The sequence below is a fragment of the Pogona vitticeps genome, chromosome 3 (assembly GCF_051106095.1).
Source record: "Pogona vitticeps strain Pit_001003342236 chromosome 3, PviZW2.1, whole genome shotgun sequence".
NCBI classification, from domain to species: Eukaryota; Metazoa; Chordata; class Lepidosauria; order Squamata; family Agamidae; genus Pogona; species Pogona vitticeps.
Window position 1 is genome coordinate 183,329,581 of NC_135785.1, and position 25,521 is coordinate 183,355,101.

The window sequence follows — 25,521 nt, forward strand, 5'->3', positions numbered from 1 at the left end:
GAACAGCTCCGTTCACAAAATTTTGCTTTGACTTGCAAACAGAGCTTTGACCTACAAACAAAAAAGGCAGGGGAAAAGGTCGGGAAATTCAAACCGTTGGTGGCAAAGAGGCTGCTTCTTTGTAGCTATTTCACCCCAACGGTTTGGAAAAGGGATGCGGTGGCAGAGGGGGCGGCCCAGCATCGGGAGGCGTGAGCCCGGCCAGGAGGCCATTTGAATTTCCTGGGCTCCTGCCTCCTGGCTGCTATAATCCATTACTGCTTTTCTTAGCTCCTGATTGTTGAGAGGATTCAGAGCTAAGCTAGACGAGATGGAATGGCATTTTAAAAAAGTAGGGCTTTAACATTTATCCCCCACCCCACCTCTGGTCCCCTGGGAGGCAGAGCCTGTCCGGGGAGCGAGCAGCATGGACGGACCCCGTGTCGGAAGGCCGGAGGCCATTTGAATTTCCTGGGCTCCTGCCTCCCGGCATGGGGGTCTGTCCATGCTGCTTGCTTTCCGGCTGGGCTCCAGGAAGCAGAGCCCAGCTGGGAAGTGAGCAGCACAGACGGCCCCATGCCAGGAGCAAGAGCCCAGCTGGGAGGCAAAGACCCATCTCGGCCGGGCAGCGGCAGCTGGCGCCCGGGCTGGGCAGCTGTGGAGATAAGGTCCTTTTCCTTTTTAAAAAATTGTTTTGGGCAGGGTTTGGAGGGTGGGTTTGGACTGGGGGGGGTGTTATTTTCTGTGCTGTTGTTTTGTTTTAGGATTTGTGTTTGTTTGTTTGTTTGTTTTGCAGTCCCAGCGTGGGACTTGCTCTGTTTATTTTTTAGGTATGTTTTTGAAATGCTGGAATGGATTAATCCCGTTCCCATGCATTTCAATGGGAAATGGTGCTTTGACCTACGAACATTTTGATTTATGAACATCATTCCAATATGGATAAAGCTCATAAATCAAGGCACTACTGTACCTCAGTTTATGAAATCCATGCATCCTCCAGGACATTACGTCATGCGAAAAATTTGTAAACCAGAATGCAGATTGCCGTAGCAACTGCAGAGGCATTACAAACCTCCAGGTGCAGGGAAACTTCCTTTGCAAACAGAAGGAAACCAGAAAAAAAACCCATAAACCAAGGTATTATTCTGAACGGATTTCTGTTCGTAAACTGGAAATTACATAAACTGAGGTACTACTGTAATTAAATAAAGAAAACATGACTGAAGAGAGCTATTATGGGCAGCTCCTGCATCATCACCTTCTAAAACCCTCTTTTAATTTGACCTGAATTCATCACACAGTTCTCAACATTCAATCTGTTTCCTGAACTGCGATCTGCTTCTTTTTTTATCAGTTTTGTTCATGGAATTTATTTACACAGAGTACTTTTTGTTGTTGTTTAATTGTTAAGTCGTGTTCAACTCTTCGTGACCCCATGGACCAAAGCACACCAGCCTGCCTCCTGGAGTTGGGTCAGATTCAAGTTGGTAGCTTCGACGACACTGTCCAACCGAGAAAAATGAGTTCATACATTATTTCACCAGGCCTTCTGCATGTGTATTTTTAAAAACTGAAGAGTCAGAATGGTCCTATGGCAGAGCATCTTGGAGAAGACAAATACTCGTTTCTCACTCATTTTGCTCTCCACTCCCCCCAATGTTACAGCTTTCACATTAGCACTGAAAAATCTCATGCCCCTGTAACAGGAGCCTCAAGAGTAGGTAAATGCACCCCAATATGTGGGGTAAAAGCAGCCCATTGTGTCACCTTTTTGGTAATTCTTCCAGTGGCAGCTAGTCCCCCATTGCGCCTGGCGGAGTGGGAAGAAGCCAGTGATATGTAGAATTGGAGTGACAAGCAAAATAGGGCCAAAATTAGGTACTTGTTTCACACATACATACAAGCATACATGCACACACACAAACTAATTTGTATACACATAGAAAGGCAGGCAGGCAGGCATCCACACAGACACAATCTCAGTCTCAACCCATTCATGCACTTTGCAACCCTGCCATAGAATTAGAAATATTCTTGCCACCTGTTGTTTCCTTCTGTTTCTTGGTTTCAAAGCTGGGCTGCTGGTGGGAGCTGAGTGTGCCAGTGTGGGTGCTGCAGGAGGGGGCAAGAGCTGGAAGTGCAGCGGGGGGCCCTCCATGCCCTGGTGAGCCAAGTGTGAGGTAGGCAAGGAGGAGCCGGGGGGGGGGGGGAAGATGGGAGAAGAAGGGATGATGATGGAGGAGGATGCCTTGGGGCGCTTCTTTCGGAGATGGAGGGAAGAGGGGGGTGCTGTAGAAAGTGGTGGCGGCAAGAGTGGCAGGTCCATGGGTTTTGGGGATGCAATACTTGCCTTGTCCCGGGTTCTGGCAACCCATGCTACACCACTGTGGGGAACTAAAGGTAAAGGTTCCCCTTGACATTTTAGTCAGTCATGTTCGACTCTAGGGGGCGGTGCTCATCCCCGTTTCCAAGCTGTAGAGCCAGCGTTTGTCCAAAGACAGTTTCCGTTGTCACGTGGCCAGCGCGGCTATACACGGAACACTGTTTACCTTCCCACCGAGATGGTACCTATTTATCTACTCGCATTTACATGCTTTCGAACTGCTAGGTTGGCGAGGAGCTGGGACAAAGCGATGGGAGCTCACTCCATCACATGGATTCGATCTTACGACTGCTGGTCTTCTGACCCTGCAGCACACAATGGCTTCTGTGGTTTAGCCCGCAGCGCCACCACGTCCCTCAGCGCCACCACGTTCTTCAGCGCCACTACATCCACCAGCGCCACTACATCCCTCAGTGCCACCACGTCCCTCAGCGCCACCACGTCTGTGGGGAACTACAGTCTTACATATGTTTTCTTAGGGGTAAACTCCATCAACTGGTGGAAGAAATACCAATAATTTAAGATATGCAGATAACTGCAAGTCTTCCTGGCAGGAAACAGCTCTTGAAATAACTTTTAGTGAAACTGAAAGAAGAAGTCCCAAAGCAGTTGAAAATTAAGACAAAAATCACAACTATAGAAGAACTACCAAAGGAACTAGGACATCCAATGAAAATAATATTGAAGGAGAAACCGGAGTCTCAGGATGTAAGAAAATAAATATCTCTTTATGTCAATTTAAAATGTCCAGCTCATTTTGGCCTGAGTTTTATGGGCTTCTTCGGAGGTGAGGGTTTTTGGTCTACATTAGATCTTTAATTTGGTCTGAACACAGCTCCACCAGATTAGCTAACTAATAAGGTAACAGTGGTTTCTCCTTCAGAAAGAGATACAGAAGAACTGCACAACTTTAATGACAAAAATGAAGACACTGAAATAGTTGAAGATTTGGTATACCTTAGTTCAGTTATCAATCCAAATGGAGACTACAGCCAAGAAATCAGAAGAGGTCTGAGACTTGGAAGGGCAGCAGTGAAGGAATTAGAAGAGACCATCAAGTGTAAGGATGTGTCACTGGAGACCATGATCAAGGTCATCCATACTCTTGTATTTCCCTATGGGTGTGAAAGCTGGACAGTAAAGAAAGCTGACAGGAAAAAAGAAATGATTTTTTGAAATGTGGTGCTGGAGGAGAGATACCTTGAGCTGTCAGAAAGACAGTGGGCCCTAGAACAAATCAAGCCTGAACTATCTTTGGAGGCAAAATGTTGAAACTGAGGCTGTTCTACTTCGGGCACATAATTAGAAAGTACCGTAAATTTCTCTGGAATCATACAGTTTATGCAAATAGCATAAGATTATGCATTACAATCTGATGTCATATGATTCACACAGAACTCTTTCATTCAAAAGATAGACAAAATCTCAAAAGGGGCCAAAAGAACAACTAGAATTGGGTTTCACATCTGTCATAAACAAATACCAACCTGAAACTGTATTTTCTCTCATAGTTAGAATATACTACTTCACTTTCTTTTTCAAAGTCATAGAAATCCCTCCTTCCCTCCCTCTCTCTCCCTCCCTCCCTCCCTCCCTCTCTCTCACACACACATATACACACACGCACACACACACACACACACTCCCATTCATATTTCATCTGAAAATCTTCCAACCCAGTTTACAAACTTCATTTACGTGGGGCAGAGTGGTGAGGAACCTGGTAGCAATGAAGAGCAGTGCTGGCTTACCCCTTGTCAGGCAAAAAGACAGCTAAGCTCATTGTGTCAAGTTGTAATTTGTTCATCCCTTTTCTTTTCAGAGACCCAAATGGGCAGATGGTTAATTCCATTCCTTTTCTATAAAAGCTCTGGGGAAACTCCTCCTGGGAGCTGTGCTTCTCACACAGCAGGCTGAGCTGCCATGCCGAACTTTGGATTGTTGGCTCAATGAATACAGCAAGGATCCTTTCAAGAAGACAAAAAACGATGGCTTCTTTATTAGCATATCAGAGTAAAACTGTGGTGGGAACCCTCACAAGCAACAAAGGATGCAACTGCCAGGCCATTGTTTAAGCAGGCCCTGCAGAAGGAGGGGGATTCATAATTGTCCACTTGCTGGGCAATAACAGACAGATGTTGACATTTCTTTTCCTTTGGGGGCTTAGGCTCTACAACTCTGCCTCACAGCATCCCAAGGAATGTTTCCTTGTATCCTACAGAGAAGGCCTACACAGGGAGAGCTTAGAAGACAAGCTGTTTTGAATGAAATCATGGTGCATTTACATACGAACATGTAAATAGCAGGGAGCACTAATTAGATGTGTAGAACTGGTTACAAATAGATTATGTCTCGGATAAAAATTTAATTCAGTATAGCTTGACTGGGCGTTTGCTTAAGCAAAATTCTTGGATTTTTATTTTTTTTTGCTTCATGTGTTTTTGTTATTTCTGTAATAATAATAATTCTGACTTGTGGCAGCCCTTTGCAGGGTTTTATAGGTAGAGACTGCTCAGAAGTGGTTTATCATTCCCTTCTTCTGGGGGCAGCTCTGGATGGTGCAGCTTGCCCAAGGTAAAAAAGGCTGGCTCTTCTCCCAAGAGGCACAGTGGGAATCAAACTCCCAACTTCTGGTTCCGTAGCCAGTCAGCTAAACCACTTAGCTGCCCAGATAAATAGTGTTTTCTATAACCAGCTAGCTGATAGCTCAGTGGTTTAGGCCTCTGGCTTCAGAGCCAGAGGCTGGGAGTTTGATTTGTTGTTGTTATTTAGTCATGTCCAACTTTTCGTGACCCCATGGACCAGAGCACGCCAGGCACTCCTGTCTTCCACTGCCTCCCGGAGTTGGGTCAAATTCATGTTGGTAGCTTCGATGACACTGTCCAACCATCTCATTCTTTGTCATTCCCTTCTCCTCTTGCCTTCACTCTTTCCCAGCATCAGGGTTTTTTCCAGGGAGTTTTCTCTTCTCATGAGATGGCCAAAGTATTGGAGCATCAGCTTCAGGATCTGTCCTTCCAGGGAGCACTCAGGGTTGATTTCCTTTAAAATGGATAGATTTGTTCTCTTTGCAGTCCAGGGGACTCTCAAGAGTCTCCTCCAGCAACAAAATTCAAAAGCATCGATTCTTCGGTGGTCAGCTTTCTTTATGGTCCAGCTCTCACTTCCATACATTCGTTTCGTTTAGTCGTTTAGTCGTGCCCGACTCTTCGTGACCCCATGGACCAGAGCACGCCAGGCCCTTCTATCTTCCACTGCCTCCCGGAGTTGGGTCAAATTCATGCCGGTCGCTTCAATGAGAATGTCCACCAATCTTGTCATCTGTTGTCCCCTTCTCCTCTTCCCTTCACATTTTCCCAATATCAAGGTCTTTTCCAGGGAGTCCTCTCTTCTCATGAGATGGCCAAAGTATTGGAGCCTCAGCTTCAACATCTGTCCTTCCAGTGAGCACTTGGGGTTGATTTCCTTTAGAATTGATAGGTTTGTTCTCCTTGCAGTCCAGGGACTCTCAAGAGTCTCCTCCAGCACCACAATTCAAAGGCATCAATTCTACGGCGGTCAGCTTTCTTTATGGTCCAGCTCTCACTTCCATACATCACGACAGGAAAAACCATAGCTTTGACTATTCGGACTTTTGTTGGCAAGGTGATATCTCTGCTTTTTAAGATGCTGTCAAGGTTTTTCATCGCTTTCCTCCCAAGAAGCAGGCGTCTTTTAATTTCGTGGCTGCTGTCTCCATCTGCAGTGATTATGGAGCCCAAGAAAGTAAAATCTGTCACTGCCTCCATATCTTCCCCTTCTATTTCCCAGGAGGTGATGGGGCCAGTGGCCATGATCTTAGTTTTTTTTATGTTGAGTTTCAAACCGTTTTTTGCACTCTCCTCTTTCACCCTCATTACAAGGTTCTTTAGTTCCTCCTCACTTTCTGCCATCAAAGTGGTATCATCTGCATATCGGAGGTTGTTGATATTTCTTCCGGCGATCTTAATTCCAGCTTGGGATTCCTCCAGTCCAGCCTTCCGCATGATGTATTCTGCATATAAATTGAATAAGCAGGGGGACAATATACAGCCTTGTCGTACTCCTTTCCCAATTTTGAACCAATCAGTTGTTCCATATCCAGTTCTAACTGTTGTTTCCTGTCTCACATATAGGTTTCTCAGGAGATGGATAAGGTGGTCAGGCACGCCCATTTCTTTAAGGACTTGCCATAGTTTGCTGTGGTACACACAGTCAAAGGCTTTTGCATAATCAATGAAGCAGAAGTGGATGGAATTCTTTGGCTTTCTCCATAATCAAGCTCATGTTAGCAATTTGGTCTCGAGTTCCTCTGCCCCTATGAAATCCAGCTTGTACTTCTGAGAGTTGTCGGTCCACATACTGCTGAATCTAACGTAGGATTTTGAGCATAGCCTTGCTAGCGTGTGAAATGAGTGCAATTGTACAGTAGTTGGAGCATTCTTTAGCATTGCCCTTCTTTGGGATTGGGATGGAGACTGATCTTTTCCAATCCTCTGGCCACTGCTGGGTTTTCCAAACTTGCAGGCATATTGAGTGTAGCACCTTAACAGCATCATCTTTTAAGATTTTAAATAGTTCCACTGGAATGCCATAGCCTCCACTGGCCTTGTTGTTAGCCATGCTTTCTAATGCCCATTTTTGTCCTTTATCATGTCCATCTTTGCACAAAATGATCCTTTGATAATTCCAACTTTCTGTGTTTTCCTTTTCTATTCTTTTCCTCTATATCTTTGCACTGTTCATTTAAGAAGGCCCTCTTCTCTCTCCTTACTATTCTTTGGAAGTCTGCATTCAATTTACTGTAGCTTTCCCTATCTCCCTTGCATTTTGTTTCCCTGACTAGCCCAATGGTTTTTCCTACTTTCTCCAGTTTAAGCTTGGGTTTTGCTATAAGAAGCTGATGATCAGAGCCACAATGAGCTCCTGGTCTTGTTTTTGCTGACTGTATAGATCTTCTCCATCTTTGGCTCCATAGAATATAATCAGTCTGATTTTGGTACTGCCCATCCGGTCATGTCCATGTGTAAAGTCGCCTCTTGTGTTGCTGGAAAAGAGTGTTTGTGATGACCAGCTTATTCTCTTGACAAAACTCTATTAGTTCTTGCCCTGCTTCCATTTGAACTCCAAGGCCAAACTTACCTGTTTTTCCTTTTCTCTCTTGACTCCCTACTTTAGCATTCCAGTGCCCTACAGTTCAATGCATTCCAATGGGGGGGGGGAATTCACCAAAAATTAACGAAGACTCAGAACAAAGCCAAATTAAGTTTGCAAAGGTTTTACAAGGTGCACTAACGATTCCAAGCATTTTAAACAGTTTTTGAACATTTTAAGACACTTTAAAAATAGCGAAAACGGACCTGTCAAAACCATTGAAATGCATTGAATAGGTTCCAATGGGGGAACCGCGTTTCGCTTAGCGATGTTTCCTATGGCGATTTTCACTTAAGGATGGTAATCTGTTCCCATTGGAACGGATTATCCGGTTTTCAATGCATTCCTATGGGAAATGGTGTTTCACTTAGCGATGTTTTCCCATAGCGATGTTTTTTTTGGAACCAATTAACATCGCTAAGCGAGGCACCACTTATACATATATGCACACAATAAAAATACTGGGTGAAATTCTACTTGTGCTTGCATAACTTGCTGGAGCTAGTTGCTGCTAATTGATGGGGTGCCAGCTCAAATCTCCATTGCGCAATTAGGTTCATGACTGTGGCCAAGATATATCATGGCACCTCATCAATTAGCTGCAACTAGGCACACCAGGATATGCAAACTTTATGCAAGCATCAGTAGAATTTTGGCAATTGTGAAGATTGCACAGTGACAAGAAAGCCATAAAACCAGTAAATAAAAGGCAATATACTGTATATCCAAAATCAATTTAAACGGATTTAATTCACTTTCAAAATTTCAAACATTTCCCACAAAAGAATGGATTTAAGCAACAAAAGGGGACTATAAAATACAGTTCCCATTATTTTTAAGCTTGTTCATGATAGTCTAGGCTAACAGTCTTGCTTCATCCAGGACAGAGGTTTCTTTATAGGCAAGCTAGGAAACTGCAGAACACATCTGTTCTGTCAAATATTGCAGTCCTTTTTTTGCTAGCTATAGGCATACCACTGTTTACTTCTAGCAGCTGCCATCGAGGCTCAGCCAATTGGTCAGTTTTTGAGCTGTTTCTGTTCCTGGGCCACTTTTTTCTCAGCTACTATTTTAGTTCCGCTAAGTTCTATACTTCATTTCTTACACTGCGTTCTTAATGACGCAGAATTTATAGGTGTCCGGCTTGAAATGTAAAAATAGGAAAGCAACAAATATATGTTTGGAAGCAGAAAGGTAAAACTGTTAAATGTTTCTCTGAACTGGGACTGGCTGCACCTTCCCGATCACTCAAGATCAATTCACTTTTGCTGCCTGCTAATGTTTGCAATGGATCCTTTCTTGCTCTCCGTTATTCCCTTGGCGCCAGAAACTGTCCTAACACCTTGTTGGCATCCACGAAAATATGTGCCTGTTTGATTCCAACTGACTGGCCACTATGTGAACAGAATGCTAGACTTGATAAGCCTTTGGTATGACCTAGAAGGCCTGTGTTTATTTTCTTACACTGGGGTGTGATCAAACAGGCATCTAGCCCACTGTTTGGTCTGCTGTGGGGATGCTTCTTGTTCTGGTGATCACACGACGGAATCATTGGAGTAAACAAGCCTGTCCCCAGAGCATCCTTACCCACACATTTCTGAATAAAATTAATGCTCACAAATTTTGGGTTTGAACTCTTCCTCACTTAAGAGTCTTATGTTTTTGTAATGTGCCCAATGTTGGCAACCTTACTGGGATTTTCAGTGTATGTTAGATGTTCAAGGGGTGATTTAGATTCCACCCCCAATTGAGTTTCCAGGATCAAGCAGAGATTTAAACGCCAAGTCTTTGGCATGCTATCCACTATACCACAATAATCAGCAACTTGAGAAGTTAGTGTTAAAGTTTGCTGGTGGAAGATGAATATTTCACAGCTTTAGAGATAAACTATACTTATTAATAATTCTAAAACACTATCGGAAATTGTAAATGTTACTTTCTGGACGATAGCTTCTAGAACCATCCTGGCAGCAGAATTCTGGGAGCTGTGTTGGAAAATAATAACTTTTTAAAACTCTGCACATTGATCTTTTCATTTTTATTTTATTCTGTGATGATTCTCTTCCAAAAGAACTGTGTAGTATTTCAGCGCCTATGACTTTATTGGGCACATACTTCAGATCATATAACAAAGATTAGCCACTCTTACGATTTAACCACTCTGTTCTCTGAACAACTAGAGCTGCTTGGAGTCATTTAAAAGAAGAATGTAGCTCTATCAGTACTGAATGAGATCACAGCTGGTTTAAATCATAAGGCCTCATTTAATGGCTGGAAACCAGACAAATGCCTCAAGAAAAAAAAAGCACTGCTAACAGGAGGAATTCAGGGTGGGGGTAGAAGCTGAACTATGCGGAGTATGCCTTATTTGGAAAACCAACATTTCAGATAGCTGACTGAAAACTCTTACAGCCATTCTCGGCATTTAAACAGCATGACTTAAGTTCTGCTTTTTAAAGAAGTGTCACTTTCTTGATAGCAAAAGATCCAAACAAGGAATGAAAATAATATGGTCACTCATTGGTGCAGAAGAATGTTTTGTTTTTCTGTTCTGCTTTTGTTACAATCAACCCCACTTAATGGACAAATCTCCTTGGATGTCTAGCAGTTAGTTGACTATTAACAATACATGTCCAGCATTTGTCAGGTGATCACCAAAGCCCACTTCCAGGCTGTGGGGCATAAGCAGTAGTGATTGGGAAATAGCAGTTGCTTACATTCTGGCTTGTTTTTAGATGCTGTTTGTGTTTCCTCTATAGTGATGACTCCCAAATTTGGGTAATCTAAGTGTTTTTAAACTGCAACTCCCAGAAGCCTTCACTATTAGCTGTGCTGGCTGGAATTTCTGGGAGTTGCAGTCCTGAGTTACCCAAGGTTGGGAACCACTGGTCTATAGCGTTGAATATATATAGCATTCTTTTGGGGGCATCTAGCCTAGAATTGTCTACTGCAGGCATGGGCAAAGTGCAGCCTTCCAAGTATCATTGGGCTACTAAGGTAAAGGTTCCCCTTGACATTTTTAGTCCAGTCGTGTCTGACTCTAGGGGGCGGTGGTGCTCATCCCATTTTTCAAGCCGTAGAGCCAGCGCTTGTCTGAAGACATTTTCCATTATCACGTGGCCAGCGTGACTAGGGAGCACTGTTTTACCTTCCCACCAAGGTGGTTTCTATTTATCTACTCTCATTTACATGCTTTCGAACTGCTAGGTTGGCGAGGAGCTGGGACAAAGCGACGGGAGCTCACTCCGTTGCGTGGATTCGATCTTACGACTGCTGGTCTTCTGACCCTGCAGCACAGGCTTCTGCGGTTTAGCCCACAGCGCCACCACGTCCCATCATTGGACTACTACTCCTAGTATTTTTCACCCTTCACTATGCAGGTTAAGGTTGATAGAAGGTGCAGTTCAACAAAAATAAAAAGCTTGAATTTTGCTCTGCCATGGTACACAGTGACTGGCAGTCACTCTCCAGGAAATTCCCAGCCCTACATGAAGATGGGCGGGGGTAACTGGTCCTCAAGAACCCTATTTCTGAGCTGAAGTCCATCTGTATATTAATATTGACTTCTACTACATAGTTCCTTAATGTGTTCTTTCCCTATTGTGTTCTTTAGCTGCCTTAGGCACTATTTTTCCCCAGTGGTAGTGTGAGATAAAAATGTGCCTCTCGTGGAAATGTGGGACGAAAGTGTGACTTCATATCACTTTATAATTTTCAGTTTTTCTGTGGAATGAACATCATCTCCAGATGTTTGACTCTTTCTCTCCTCGTACTATCCAATTCTTTACTTGGAAACTATTCATATGATACAAGTAGAGCTAATGGGAAAAGGGATCATACATTCCCACAGAAAATGGAACTCCACTTATAGGAAAAGGTATTCCAAAAGGAACTCTGGTTAACCATTTAGCTAGGCCACATTAGAAGCAGGAATTAGGTGGGGAGTTGGCAGGATGAAATAAAGAATTACATTTGGAAAACACTAAGAGAGGGAAAAAGTCCTGATAAAAATGCTCCCATAATACTTTTTTTGCAGCATATTGTTTATGTTTCAGGTGCTGAGTTTGACCTGTGTTACCACTCTCTATAAGCAGAACCAGATTTTCTGAGAGAGATGAAATGTATCAACATTCCTAGTCAATCAATGTTTAACCAAACTGCCTTTTAAAATTTTCTCTCCAAACTGGTGTTATGAACATACATTCTTTTTAGAAATACGTTGTAGTGAAATCAATTTTACCACAGAATGAGGACAAAAAATAGTCATGTGAAATGGTATTAAACAGCATGGCTACTGAAGTCAACAAAGAACATAAAGATGTTCACAGGAAAAAAAATGTTCTGTTTTTCTTCGTATAGCCACTTCCCTATAGAGGTGCATTACTCTGCAGTGGTTCCCAGCTGTGGGTTTTCGGATGTTCTTGGACTAGAACTCCCAAAAATCCTGACCATCACAGCTAATGGTGAAGGCTTCTGGGAGTTTTAGTCCAAGAACACATGGGGAGCCAAGTTTGGGAATCACTTCTCTCGAAGGTCAGGGACCATTCTGAAGAATGCTGGGTGGTCCTTGGGGACTATTGGGAGAGGAAATAGTCATGTCAGGTTGGGTAGATGCCCTCTAAAATTGGGTTGCTTCTCTCAACAGGGTAACTATCTTGAAACTAACAAGATTTACAGGTTTATTATAGACTGAACTTTCACAGATGGAAAAACCATTTCCTCAGACCCATGGAGTAACATTGTGTGCCTTTGGATATATGTCTGCCCCACATGTACTCCCCACATTGATTGGGGGGGGTATTCCCCATCCTCTGGAGATGCATTTTCTGGGGTACAGGAAGATGACTGTGAATGGAAGGAAAGAAGGGAAACTTTCCTTTCCAACCCTGTTTGCAAGCAGTCATCATTCTTGACTTAAAAATAAATTATACTGCAACCAAGAAGGATTACTTTTTCATAAAACATTTTTAGGAATTCCACATCCTTATAAACTTGAACCAGGATGGAATGTTTGTGCATATTGAAAATAGCAGGAAGTGTTTGTTTAGGAAATTTTTTAAGTGTTTTCAGACAATTTATTTAGAATTCATGGGTAATTTTGGATCAAACGTCTAAACAAAATTATCAAGATAAATTTTCGTTTATACACACACATCATGCTAAGCCCATGGTTGAATTTCAGTTTTACAGGCTTTTCTAATCCTTCTATGACTTTTTTTCCATGATGATCTCAATATCTGTTCTGAAAATACCCCTTATTATTGGAGAGACTGAGACAGACAGTAGAACAACTATGCAAGCAGGACCCCCCCACTCACCCTCTTCTTCAAGTCTTCCTGCAGATCTTTATTTGCACAAGCCTTTTAGCCTAAGAGCCTTCACTGTTGGGCAGGCATTAAGTCAAGTGAGGTAAGAAAAGGGGTTGTATGTGTTCTATTTAACAGAGGGCATCTGGAAATCAGACCAAGCAACCAGTTTAAAATCTTCCAACTGTGTTGATAGATATTGTATTCCTCTTTAAATTGCATCAGTTATTTCTACAGTCATATCAGTTCCTATATATTAGCACCTGCACAATTTATCTAAACCTGTATCTTCTTTTGTCCCATTTTGGAGATGTGTTTCCTCCTCTTCCTCTTCCTCCAATGTGTAAGAAATCAACACAATGGCCATTTAACTTCTAATAGGGAAAAGGGTGGAAGTAAAACAAAGCAAGAGTCAACTTTGAGCAGCTACCTGGGATTGAACCTCAGGTCGTGAACGCAGTTTTGGCTGCAGTACAGCGGTTTAACCACTGCGCCATGAGGCTCTTAAGTAAATGTATAAACATGTATTACCATACATTTTAAAAGAAGATTGATATGATTTGGGTGTGTGTATATATAAAAAAACCCACTATGCAGCATTTTTAAAGAGGCAGTTGCAATAACATCTGTTTTTAACATATTACACCAATTTAGTAATGCGAAAGTGAGAACACTGGGTTTTATTAATACTGAAAGCACCATCCATGCAAGTCCTGTCAGGAAACAACAAATCTTGTAGGGTTAAAGAAGGTGTCAGCTCCTTTTGTTTAGCTATGTTGTATTTCCATCCTAACTCTTTCCACTGTCACATTTCAGAGGGAGGATCGAAAGAGCTTTATAATAAATTGTTGCATTTGCTGCTAAAATCCAAATATGGGTGCTAGACAGCAGAGCCTTTTAACCTTGTGGACATTATTCAGAAACGTTAGGTTAGGAAATTAAGACCCTTCCCCTCTTTTTAAAAACAACTGTCACATTTCATCAGTGTCCATAGGTGCAGGTAAAAGACTACTTGCGCATATGACCTTCACTGGTGCCTGATTTTATTTTTGTTTTGCTATTCAATACCTGACATCTTTATAATTTAACTTGAATAGATATGGCAGGGAAATAGAAAAAAATATTTTAAAATGTTCAGTACATGCAACACATTTAAAAGTCATGCACACATGTTTGTTAAGTGTGCTCACTGTTATTACTAGGCATTAACATACAACACAGCACAAACATTCATGAGCAGTAATGTCCATAGGCAGGGTATGTTTCATGGAGGGATACCATATCTAGAATTTCTTGCCTGCCCTGCCCTTTTGGACTAATCCATACATAAGCGTCCCTGCCATATCTATTCAAGTCTTGTAGGTATCTATCAGATCAGGCATCTTAACAATTAAATACATATATATGCTCAGACTTTGCGATATTAAGTTTTAGTAATTGTACGAATGCCTTTTTTATTTTATTTTTTTGCACCAGTATTAAGGAGGTTTATAATATTAATTAATCGTATGAATATGAAAAATTAATTATTACAGATCTCCATCTGTAATAATTAAAAAACACAATATATGTGTATCTGTAGGTTAAAATGTATTTGCTGCGAAAGACCAGCATGTTGTATTTGCATAACATCGCATCCTGACCAATCAGGACGTGTATGGAGTCAGCCAGGCAGCTAAATAAGGTAAGTGTCAGAAGTCTGTTAAATGATATGTGACTAAGACACAGTGATAGGGACATGTGCAAACATGTAATAGGTCCGACTAACATAGGGACAATGATGAGGATTATGTACAGTGGACCCTTGACTTACAGACGGCTTGACTTACAGACTTTTTGAGTTACAGACTTCTCTGGCCGCAAAATTTAGGTTTGACTTGCAGACTGAGATTTGACTTACAGACCAGAAAAAAACCAAAATGGAACAAAAACGGCCTGTTACGGGATTAATCGGTTTTCAATGCACTGTAGGTCAATGGAGACTTGATTTACAGACTTTTTGACTTGAGAACCACCTTCCAATACGGATTAAGTTCTCAAGTCAAGACCCCACTGTACAAACATGTGACAGTGACGGGGTCGCAGATCAGGACAGGGTCCAAAATGTGACAGGGACTAAAATATATAAAAGTGGTCTGATAGGGCTGACAAGGTTCAATGTGTAACTGACAGTATTTGATAGGGCCAGATAGCGCTTACAAATGTGATAGTATTATGATGAGAGAGTTGGTCATTTACTAGAGAATATGTCTGTTAATAAGTCAAGAACGAATATGTATGCCAATACTAAATGTCTAAGCACTATGAGTTATGTTATATTTTCATATGTTTATAAAGAGTAAATTTTATTTAATGTTTTAACCAAAAGCAGAAAGTGATGATTTGCTATCATTTTGGTGGTGCAAATACACATAAGGGAGAACATCATTTTTTACTTTCTAGAGTGTTTTTTAATGTATATGCTGCAAGCTGCTGTGTGCAGACTACAAATTAGAGGTTATGCATTCTTTATTTATAGCTAAAAGCCAACAGTTAGTAGTTTTTGGTTGCATGCAATGTCCTCAATAAGCTGGCTAAATGGCTTAGTAAATTAAGAGGAGGTGAGTTAGGAGGAGGTGATCCCTTACTGCACTTCTCAAGAGGAAAGCCTGTATAGCCTAAAAGAACCTAAAAGAATGGAAGGATAAATACTTCTGAATACCATATATCTAGAAAATCCTGGAAAGGGTTGCCATAAGTCAGAATTGACTTGATGGCACGTCACTATTATTATTTATGTCTTTAATTGCTTTCTAATGGTCAGCATTATTAAGCAAGGGGAACAGATCTGGTCATCTTTTTAAAAACAAGAAAATAAGAAAAAGGAGTAGTTTTTTGGACAAATGGACAATGATATGAAAAGAAGATAAAGTGAACTAAATGGAAGACTTCTTGGTGGAAAAGACTTGGCTGAATGAGGAAAAAGAGCAAGTGTGGAAGACACATTTTGAGGGTTTTTTTCATGAGTTATATTAAATTAATAAATATGTAAGCATAAATTAATGGGGTATAAAGCCATTGCTGGCAGGGTGTGTGTGTCTTCCCTTCAAGCTCTGCAGTTCTCGCGTTGTTGTTATTGTTGTTAATTGACTTATCTTAGACTAAGGCTCATAACAATCTATACTACCTCTGAGTAGCTGTGTCTAAGGTTTTGCTGCTAAGCAGATGCATGAAGAAGGAGGGGGAGAGGGAAAGGGCCTGGAACTGATTTGTGTCATGTTGAAGGAATGACTATCGATTACTTCTTAAGAGGAAATGAGTCACAAAACTGCTGCATGATCAATACGTGTACCTCAAAACTGCCTGGCATGATTATGTGCTTTAGGAAGGGTCCTTCTTCTTGCTGCCTCTGTGGAGAAATTAAGAAAGTATAAACATTGGTGTAAAATTTCATGTATTATTTACATATGTTTTTCATCTGACCTCTGGAGAACAGCACTCTTATTTCACCAGGTCCTTTTACTTAGCAACACAATGCACAGATTCCATAACTGGAACCAATTTGTCAGTCAAAGCTATAGGTCCAAATACATATTATCACCAAAATAAACTGCTTAGAAAAATCTTTAGGCTTCTCAGATCAAACCCATGTAATGGCATACCAGTGCAATAGCCAGTTTCTTTGAAATGTGCAAGGCCCAGCAGACTCGGTTGCTACTGTTGCCATGGTGACTGCTCAGCCAGCTGCTAGAAAGGAAGATGGGGCTGATGTTTCCTCTCAGTTCCAAATCTCCACTGGTCAGGGTTGACTCCTTATCCTTCCCAGCTCCAAACTTGCTAGAAGCCTCATCCAGGGATTAGATTGGTTCTAAATTTGCTGAGCACAAAATGGAGAGACAAAATGGAGAACAGTTCCTCCGACTAGAGATACAATCAATATTAAATATTTTTTCCCCATTTGTGCAATCAAAGGACAAAGTTTTGGGTGTGAGTGGAAACACTAGAAGAAATAAATCCTATGATACCAGTGTTTTGTTTTTAAGCAAAGTGAATATGTTTGTGCTGGAGGGGATAAGGGGCTGGATCTGCAGCTTAAAAGATTTTCACTCACATGGAATGGGTTTTGTTTGTCCTGAATACAGCAATGTGTGTACAGAAATCAATAAACAAAAATCAATAGAACTGGCGGGGAAAGGGAAGCCATAAAACAATTTCAGATGGTGTCTTTACATGGCAAAAAATAGCTGCAATTATTTTTCAGGCCAGAAGAACATATTGGATGTTTGTCCAAAGCATTTGAGAGCTGGATGTAATTCAAAGCAGGGCATCTTGTGGGCAAAGAACATGGCTGATTTTTGTATAAAACATTTCCTTTGAGTTTTGCTACTGTTCTTTTGTACTTTCTAGGCAGCTGCTACTGATTTAATTGAAGAAGTAGCTCTGAGAAAACACAGTTAACCATTTCATTCCATACCATTCTCTGAGAATAACTCACAAATATGGAGGATGTATTTCCTGCCCTGAGGAATGAGTGCATGCCAGTACCCCTGAACAGAGATGGAGATGTTGATGCAACTAAGCTGCAACTTCCCTGCAGAGCTTCAGGCAGGCCTAGATTATAGATGGGCTGGATAGCTCAGTGAGTTAGGTGTTTGGTTCCAGAGCCAGAGGTTGGGAATTCAATTCCCCATTGTGAACCCCAGAAAGCCTGTGTGGCCTTGGACAAGCTGCACAGTCCCAGGATGCCTCCAGAAGAAGGGAATGGTAAACCACTTCTGACTACTCTCTATCTAGAAAATCTTGAAAAGGGCCCCCATGAGCCAGAATTAACTTCATGGCACATTTATTATTATTATTATTATTATTATTATTATTATTATTATTATTATTATTATTATTATTATTATTATTATTATTATTATTATTATTATTATTATTATTATTATTATTATTATTATTATTGTTGTTGTTGTTGTTGTTGTTGTTGTTGTTGTTGTTGTTGTTGTTGTTGTTGTTCTTGTTGTTCTTGTTGTTCTTGTTGTTCTTGTTGTTCTTGTTCTTGTTCTTGTTCTTGTTCTTGTTCTTGTTCTTATTATTATTATTATTATTATTATTATTATTATTATTATTATTATTATTATTATTATTATTATTATTATTATTATTATTATTACTAGTGTTATTACTAGTGTTATTAGTGTTATTAGTGTTATTAGTAGTAGTATTAGTAGTAGCAGTAGCAGTAGCAGTAGCAGTAGCAGTAGCAGTAGTAGTAGTCATTACACTAGGCATTTTGGGTATTTATTAATTGATTTTTCTCCCCACTAGCACATCCAAGAAGATGTAAACCAAAACTAAATTCTTGTATTAAAGAAGTTGAAAAATAAATTGAAAAGCCATTTCTGAAACCAAGAAGTTTAGAAGTTCTTAGATTTATTTCACAAAATGAACACTTCAAATTCCCTGAAACAGGAAAACACCGATTCCTTATATCCCTTGCTGCAGCTGAAAATCTTTTCCAAGCAAACTGTCTAACAATACATATATAGCCATTGGAATTGCAGTGCAAGAACAGCTGGAAAGCCACATGCTGTCCTTCATTATCCTGGGGCAATCTGATTTTAGAGAGTGGAATCTAGACCAGAGAAATTGAATGGGAGGCAAAGGTTAATCCAGTGTAGTATAATGCTTAGAGCAGGGGTATGGAAATGTGGTTCTTCTTTGTTGTGGTGGAGGGGATACCCACAGTGTTAGTTCTCTTCCACTGAGAAGATGTTTCTAAAAGTCTTCTTCTTGTTGTTGTTTAGTTGTTAAGTCGTGTCCGACTCTTTGTGACCCCATGGACTAGAGCACGCCAGGCCCTCCTGTCTTCCACTGCCTCCTGAAGTTGGGTCAAAATCATGTTGGTAGTTTCAGCGACACTGTCCGACCATCTCATCCTCTGTCATTCCCTTCTCCTCTTGCCTTCACACTTTCCCAACATCAGGGTCTTTTCCAGGGAGTCTTCTCTTCTCATGAGATGGCCAAAGTATTGGAGCCTCAGCTTCAGAATCTGTCCTTCCAGTAAGCGCTCACTCTAAAAGTCTTACTGGAATGTAAAGTTGATGGTAAATGGGCTGATGTCCATCAGTGACTAGAATGTAGCGTCCACTCCTTGTTATGGCAAAATAAGTCATGTATTATTTGTGTCTATGCTCTTGTGGTGGAGAGGTGGAGCCGAGAGAGAGAGAGAGAGAGGTTAAAGGCGGAGCCTGAGAGAAAAAGTCAGCCAAGAGTCAGTCAGGAGTGTGTTAGTCAGAGTCAGAGGCAGAAGAATTAGAGATTGAGTTAAAGACTGGGTAAGATAAATAGATAAAGTGATAATTAATTATACGGCATGAAGAAAGTATGTATAGAGAGACCTGTGAATGATTTGCTTGTGTAGAATGAACAACTGAAGAACATCTGTGATTATTATTAACTTTGCTACACTTCAATAAATAAGTTCTGTTTGCATTTACCAGACAAGTGTTTGGATAAACGTTTTTTATCTTGTGGACCGAAGTAATCCACTGGTGGCAGTGAGAGAAACAAAGACAGGAACCTTTGTGAGGGCACAAAAAGTAGGTGCTTCATGGAGGTGAACGTCACAGTTTCCTTATGTCAGGAGAACCAGCTGTGGTTTCTAGCAAAAGAAGATTAATATGCTCTAGCATTAACACAATAGATTTGTAAAGGAATTTCAAAAGCAATGAAAAAAGTAGTCCACTAGATCCAGGAAGTCATATGATGAGGGGAATCTTCATTCAGTTTAAAACTACATTGACCAGCATCCTGTTTGGAGTATAAGGGCAGTTGCATACAATCTTGCAGGCCCTCCCCTATTATGCAACCAGCTGTGCGACCAATCTCAGGCAGTTTTAGATCAGGCACTCACAGAAGAGCTTACTGAAGCAAAGGAACTGTTTACATGTTTGTCTTTTTAAATTCATGTAATGCAATAGGATACTGGCCATTGTACTTAGTTTGCTGCTTCTGTTTTCAATTTTCTCTGAAAACAACTGTAACATTTAATAGGTCATCAGTGTTTTGAACTTCATCACAATTCAAAGTTATGGTTCTCAAGCCACTGAGTTTGATCCATATCTTTTTTTTAAATGGGAAGAAGATGCTAATAGTTCATTCCTAAAAATGTTTGTTCTGTGAGTAACTTCTAATGAATGATAATTCTCTAAGAACTGGCCAAAAACTGAAGAAAAGAAAAAGAAAAACCCAAGCCTCACATGGATTATCAACCACAGAAAACTTTCTCAACATTATTACTTCTCATAATACTCATGAGAGAGAGGAAAATCAAGTGTTATTTTCTCCCACATGGAGTACAATAAGGAAAGCAGTGGGGCAGGGAAGGGTTAGCATTCTGGATTATGGGGTTTATGTTTATTTTATTATTTAATTTCCTACTTAAGATGCTGAGCATAAAATATATATCCACATCATTCTGGTAATGCAATAGAGACAATTGCTTAGAATAGGGCTCTACTCCTTCAAAACGGCACTTCAGATAAGGTAAAGTTTTTTTTAAAAAAATTAAGTGATGTGGTGCATCAGTGATGGTCTACTACAGTCTTTTAAAAGTCACTTCCTCTGCCCCCCCCCCCACCAAGGAACAGAGGAAGTGTTCAATTTTCCAGTATCCTCAAATGGCTCTCTTATTAAACCATTTCATGACACTGGAAATTCAAAATGGAAAGAGCTGGACCAAATTACACCAGATGACATATCACACCTCTAACTCACTCCAAGCAACCCTACGTAGCCTGCACATGGCAGCTCCAAAAGGACCAGTGTAGACGAGCCCATAATGACATACATTAAGATCTATTTCAGCAGTAGCACCAAATCTTTCACCTGGTTTTGGCAAAGATGCTCATCAGATGCCAATGCTCTTTGGCAACAAGTGGAAATCTTCAAATTCACCCTTCTTCAAACAAATTATTTCACAATTCCAGCTCTAGCCTTTGTTTTATTGTTTTTGCCATTTTATTATTACTTCATGAATTGATGTTATTTTAACCTGTTTTTTATTATTATTATTATTATTATTATTATTATTATTATTATTATTATTATTATTATTATTATTATTATTATTATTATTATTATTATTATTATTATTATTATTATTATTATTAATTTCAGAGCTAGTCTAAGAACCTTTGGTTTAGAACAGTGTCATGAAATGAACAGATGACTGAATAAATGAACACATTAGCAGAGCTGGTGTCAGAAGTTGGTATCTTGCCAAGGCTGACAATGCATATCTCCACTCCTCTCTTTTTCAAAGGAAGCATGCATTGCAAGGATAGCTTGAGCTTCCTGGCATTCAGGATGGGAGTGGAGTCCCTTAGAAATATAATACAAAGCCACTGGGATTACTATGATAGTCAAAAGGTGTTTGCTCAACAACTAAAAATGAGTATCTCCCTTCCAGGATTTCCAGCAGTGATTCTGTAGCTCACCAGCATTAAAAAAATTATTTCCTACTACAGTATGACAGGAAATTATACTTCAACAAAATGTTGAGCAGATGATTGCATAAGATTTTGTACACTCATTTGTTTTTGTTTGTGAAGCATACACATCCTTTTCTTTTTAATGGCCTGCCCACCAACCAAGAAATTTATTGAGTAGAAGTTATTTGAACATGCTGTGCCTAGGAAGGGGAGAAGTATGTACTCTTTTAACCATCCCTAAGGAAATTGCTGGGCTTGTTTTACAACATGCCCAATCCCCTCATTTATTGCTTATGATAATATCCCTTCTGTTAAGACTGGACATTTGGGATTAGCAGTCACATGAGATAAATGGTTTTGTTGCTTCGATGTTCTGTAAAATTTGTGTTATAGATGTTGATATCTTACACCTTATCATGGTCACAGCCCAACTGTGGCATATGGAAGAAGGGAGGGGGAAAGGATGGGCTCTTAGAATCAGTTAATTTCACTTTTGCAAAGTTTGTTACTGCAGTTTCAGTGCAGGAGCAGATAGCAGGCCATCATAAACTTCTTTCTGGCATGGCATATAAAGTTAGTTTTGAGGCCTTGAATTTTTGGCCCTACACCTGATACCCATGCATTGTACAGAGATGTCCTCAGGAGAAAAGCTATGTACATGAATTATGCACTCAGGAGCCCTGAATAATCATGGTAGGGTGTCCGTGTGCCTTTTAGGGAGGACAGACCTCCATGTGAAGGACTGACAGAGAACAATCCTTCTTTCAGGGATACCCTGCATCCAAGGTAATCAAAGGTTATCCAGTCCAAGTTTGATTGAAAGACAAGGAGCCATAATCAGGATCCTGAAGTTTCCTTTTCACAGTGAATAGCTGGACAACAGAATCAGGAAGCCCAGAGATCACTGTCTTCACCACTCTAGTAAGAGGAACAGTATTAGTATATATTTGGCAAAGAATGTACTCTTATTTTGGTGAGGTGTAGGTGGTCAGTCTAGATCAGAAACATGGGCAAAGTTTATGCACACACAGTTCTACTCTAGTGGGCTTTTCCTTAGGGATACCTGCACTCCACAGGTAGTATTTGGGTATTCAGAAGAGGCCAAGGAACCACGAAGCTTTGGGAGCAGGCTAGCATTGTGGCTATACAGCCCCTTTCTATGCTTTGTGCCTCTTCATAAAATACACAAGGAAAACGTACTACAGAGGCATGCAAAATAATAACCCCAGAATAACCCCAGAACTGTAGAGCTGCAAGGGGCCCTATAGATCATCGAGTCAAGCATCTGCCAAGGGGCACAGTGGGGAATCAAACTCCCAACCTCCACAGCCCAAGGCTTAAACCACTGAACTATCCAGCAGGTCTACACCCAATCCCCCTGGTGGTGGATTGATCCTTTTCCACATTATGTTGCCTTTTCTATTGCTCATTACTGGATTATCTATTACTTTGCTAAAATTAAGAAAAGTTACTTTTGGGAGATTATAACTCCCAGAATCCAACACTGACCATGCTTTCTGGGAGCTTCTGTGTGGGTTATATCTCAAAAGCACAATTCTTCCAGTTTCTCTAATGTTTCCTAAATAGCTCTAGGATGATGTCATGTGTCTGAAAATTCAGCTATGTCAAATGGTGCAGTTGTTAAAATGAAAATTCTAAGTAGGTCTCTCCAAGCCCAGAAAGGATTGCATGCTGCAGATCACCTGCCCAACTGTCTTTGCCAGAGGTCTGTGCTAATTAATTTATTCTTCATTATGAAGAGTCATGACATGAAGTCTGAGCCTAAATAAATCCCTGTCATAACTCCCTTGATACTCACAGTTTCGAATACAGTAGTGTGAAATTACACATACTGAGATTCTAATAAATCTTGAAAGAATACAATGAATTCATAACGAACAATAATATTAAGCATTAATATGTTGCCTTTCAAGTGTTCAAAGAATACAGTGTCTCACTATTCCTGAAATAGGTCACTGTCCTCATATTAAAGGTAAGGTTTAAAAGGTGAGTGATATGGGCTTGAGACCACATAATCACTTTGTAGAAGAACCCCACCCTTCCAAGTACAGTATAAAATAATGTAATCTGCAGACACATTATAACATGGCATCCATCTGCAACAGATGATGTAGCTTACATATTATTGTCACAGGTCGAGGTCAGAAAGAGAAGTATTATTCTATCTTCATGTGCAATACTTGCATTTGCTTTGTGCATAGTTTCAGATTTAAAAATCCATAAAATTAAATTGCACTTGCCATAGTAGAGAAGATTTTGTGACCTATTGACCTGTACATCTTGTAGAGCAAGTTCGGGCCTCCCGCATTTCTTCTTTTTGCAGTGCTGGCTGGCAATCAGTAAGACAGGCATGGCTGGACTGCCAGTGCAAGGGAAGTCCACGTAAAATCTAAGAGGGGCTGACTCATTCGGAAACCATGTTGGGTAGCGCCTTTACTGGATCACAAAACTAAATATTTTAATGATTCAGTAAAGGAATTAAGCCACCCTGATTCAAGATTTTACCCAAGGACTGTATAGCTTTTTGTTGTTGCTATTTATTTATTATTTTGGGGACGTGGTGGCACTGCGGGCAAAACCGCAGAAGCCTGTGCTGCAGGGTCAGAAGACCAAGCAGTCATAAGATCGAATCCACATGATGGAGTGAGCTCCCGTCGCTTGTCCCAGCTCCCGCCAACCTAGCGGTTTGAAAGCATGCAAATGCAAGTAGATAAATAGGGACTACTTCGGTGGGAAGGTAACAGCATTCCGTGTCTAAGTCGCACTGGCCATGTGACCACGGAAGATTGTCTTTGGACAAAACGCTGGCTCTATGGCTTGGAAACGGGGATGAGCACCGCCCCCTAGAGTCGAACATGACTGGACAAAAATTGTCAAGGGGAACCTTTATCTCTATTTATTTATTTATTTATTTATTTATTTATTTATTTATTTATTTATTTATTTATTTATTTATTTATTTATTTATTTATTTATTTATTCATTCATTCATTCATTCATTCATTCATTCATTCATTCATTCATTCGTTCGTTCGTTCGTTCGTTCATTTCCCATCATTAAAAGAAAACATCTGTGGCTAAAAACAATAATTACGGTTTTCTTACTTTTTACTTTTAATCTCTAGCTGAACTGAATAATAGTTTATTATTTTGCTTCAGTACTGGGTTTCCATGCTATAGGACTTGATTCTCTGCTAGGAGAAAAATCATGGCCTTTCTAGATACCAGACAGAATGGCAGTGCCCCACTTGTTCTAATGGGCCAGCCACCAATGGTTGCTTGGAACAGACTGGAACAACCAGCCCTTCAGTAAGAGGCCACTTTGGAGAGATCTAGCATGACTCTTCTTGAGTCCTAAGCCAAGGGTTCTCCTTCAAACTGAATATTAGGAAACATAATAGCAATTGTACAGATCTTAGACTTTTCTTGGTCTGGAATGAAGAACAACAATCAATAAGAACAAGCCCTTATGATAGACTACTTTGTATTCATGGCACACACACACACCAAAATATGAGAATGTCCCTTAAATGCTTTATTTTTAACTCTTCATAATTTGAAGGCATACAGCTGAAGAGCAGATGTGTGTCTCTTTTAACTACATTCAAGCTAGAAAATCACTGAATTTGATTCCTGTGAGGCTAGGACACGGAAGGTGTTCACATCATTAATTGGGACAGCTGCAATTAAATTAATCTCTTATAGTTACATTTGAAATCCTCCCTGGTAACTGGCCGCTGAATGCTAGCCACACTGTTTTCTAACATACTTTTACTGAGGAGTGCTAATACTTTTTTTTCCAACTTTCTTTCAGTAGCTATGAGATTGAATTTTCAGGTTAGACAACAGAATCTGTGTTATAGGTTGTGTTCCAATCAGTTTGGCTAAGCTACAACCAGACGTCTTTCCAAAGCCTACAGAATTGTATGATAATGGTTAATAGCCTGAGAACAGAATAAGCTGATCAGTGTAGTCAGATAACAACAGTCTTTTATCTCTTCACTTGCTTATCTTCTAGACTTTGGCAAAATTCCCAATCTCATCTTTCCTCAATATTGGCATTTAAATGTAAGAAAGAGAAGCAGCATAGTGTAGAAGACAGAGAGTCAGATTAGGACTCAGGAGACCTGGGTTCAAATTCATACTAGGTACGGAATTTCCTGCAGGGTGGCAGGGGTAAACCACT

The 25,521-nt window shown here is 40.4% G+C and overlaps 1 long non-coding RNA gene across 1 annotated transcript in view; it reads right to left on the reverse strand.

The window, feature by feature from the left end:
• Nucleotides 1-5,732: 5,732 nt before the first annotated feature.
• The window catches only part of LOC110071391 (uncharacterized), a 91,560-nt gene continuing 71,771 nt past the window's right edge, over nucleotides 5,733-25,521 (reverse strand). The window contains exons 2-3 of the long non-coding RNA XR_013543541.1: nucleotides 16,172-16,228; nucleotides 5,733-13,214 (exon numbers count right to left, since the gene is read on the reverse strand). This is a non-coding gene — a long non-coding RNA (uncharacterized LOC110071391). The remainder of the gene's footprint in view (nucleotides 13,215-16,171; nucleotides 16,229-25,521) is intronic.